The sequence below is a fragment of the Nematolebias whitei genome, chromosome 2 (genome assembly GCF_014905685.2).
Source record: "Nematolebias whitei isolate Nwh7 chromosome 2, NemWhi1, whole genome shotgun sequence".
NCBI lineage: Eukaryota > Metazoa > Chordata > Actinopteri > Cyprinodontiformes > Rivulidae > Nematolebias > Nematolebias whitei.
In genome coordinates this window covers 58,466,844-58,468,745 of record NC_056499.1, presented here as the reverse complement: position 1 = coordinate 58,468,745, position 1,902 = coordinate 58,466,844, and the positions used below count along the sequence as shown (strand labels likewise).

At 50.4% G+C, this 1,902-nt stretch overlaps 1 protein-coding gene across 2 annotated transcripts in view; it reads right to left on the bottom strand.

The window, feature by feature from the left end:
• kmt5b (lysine methyltransferase 5B) overlaps window positions 1–1,452 on the bottom strand; it is a 19,481-nt gene extending 18,029 nt beyond the window's left edge. Inside the window, exon 1 of one of the 2 annotated variants that reach the window (XM_037692523.1) lies at window positions 1,398–1,452. The gene's annotated coding sequence lies outside the window, so the exon portion shown is untranslated. Of the gene's footprint in view, window positions 1–1,017; window positions 1,204–1,397 lie in introns of those variants that run through there. The other variant, XM_037692516.1, reaches the window with a different exon arrangement.
• Between the last annotated feature and the right edge of the window lie 450 nt (window positions 1,453–1,902).

The window sequence follows — 1,902 nt, the reverse complement described above, 5'->3', positions numbered from 1 at the left end:
ATCCCACAGTAGTGCCCGATTAATCCCACAGTAGTGCCCGATTAATCACACAGTAGTACTCGATTAATCCCACAGTAGTACCTGATTAATCCCACTGTAATACCTGATTAATCCCACAGTAGTACTTGATAATCCCACAGTAGTACTCGATTAATCCCACTGTAGTACCTGATTAATCCCACAGTAGTACCTGATAATCCCACAGTAGTACCTGATAATCCCACAGTAGTTGCTTTGGGAGGAGGTGGCTCAGCGTGAACATCCTGATCCATGTGCAGCCACATCACCCCAACATTAACCAGGGTGCTCTCTGGGTTCTGACACCGTTCTATGAGAACAACAAGTCATTGAGCAGAGGCTCTTCTGCTGGATCATCACGCGGGCCAGCCTTCAGTACACACCAACATCCTGACACGGGTTGCTCCTTTTTGCTCTGAATATTTTGACAGTAAAAATTTTAAGTCAACTCAAGAGCAGTGAAACATTTTAAGAACATTCTCACTTGACGGCAGCATTTTTCCAGGTGGTTTTTCTTGGTCATAATGATATGGCTGGTTCGGGTGCCTGCAGCGCCCCCAGCGGTAATCTGGAGAAGAGCAGGAGTTGTGTCCGGTGAACTCTTTGATCGTTGCCATTAAACGGAATAAATCCGTCGGTCCCGCCACACTCGCAGCTGCCGCCGTCATTCATCTTTTACTGGGAATCCTCGGGGAGGCGTCCCGGTTAGCTGGGACGACTCCGCGGCATTCCGATTAGGAGAATGGGGCTGTGGGAACCCGGAAGGCCCCGCCAACATCCGACACTGAAAATGTTGTCCTGCTGTGGTGGTTTCGAACCGGCAGCCCTCAAAAACAAAGAGCGGAGCCCGAGGGTTCAGGGTAGAGCCCGAGTGCAGCGGCCCCGGTTGATGCGAACACAAACCGGTTGAAAGGAAACATGGCCCTTCATGTGAATAAACAATATAAGATGGAGAAATGTTGGAACAATCACATTCAGAGGGAGAAGAACAAAACTTACACTTTATCGAGCTAGCTAGAACTTGAGCTTCGACACAAAGCCAGGTGCGGCTTCGTGTTGTTCAGCGGTGATTAAGAACTCCGTTCCCCCGCACTCAGCCGCACACTGCCGGCCACAAACAACCACTGCGCCCCGGGGCAGCTCGGCTCCCAACACGGCGCTAGCTCCGGCTGCTTCAAGCCGTTAGCCTGCTTAGCTAGCCGGGCTAAAGCTCACCTCCAGCACCGTTAGGGGCTTTTCTGGAGCTCACAGCCACGAGGGGTGAGCTTGCTGCGGCAGAGAGGCAGCGAGCGGCCCGGAACCGTAACGACCACAGCTGCTGCTCGCAGGTAAATACAACGAGCGGCTTTCACGCGTTCAAGCACCAAGGAGATACTCACACGGTACCGGTACACCCACGGAACCGGACAGAAGTCCCCGTGCAAATCTGTCACGACACTCTCAATAAAATCTATCACAGGAAACACATTATTTTATTAGATTTTTTCCTTTAAAAATTAACATTAAAATTCAAGATGGCGGCCTGGCACCGACGAGAGCGGACCGCAGCACAGCCATCCGCGAGAAACTAGATCCGAGAAATATGCCAGCCGTTCTGTTCGTCAGCGTCGAATCGGGACACGGTCCGTTAGCATCCAGGTTAAAACTCAGCGAGGGGAGCGTTGACTGTTATTATTTTAGTTTTCAATAGTAATTAAACAGTGGGGGAAAAGTACATAGTTTTTGTCAGTCGGATGTATACAAAAGTAGTGCTGCACAAACAAACATCTTTACGCTTCCTGACGAGCCCAGAGGTGGTGGACAAGTCTGGTACTGCTGCCGCTTTAAGTGCACAAGTTCGGTCCACAAACACAACAGACCAGTGGTGGGAAGTAACTAAGTACA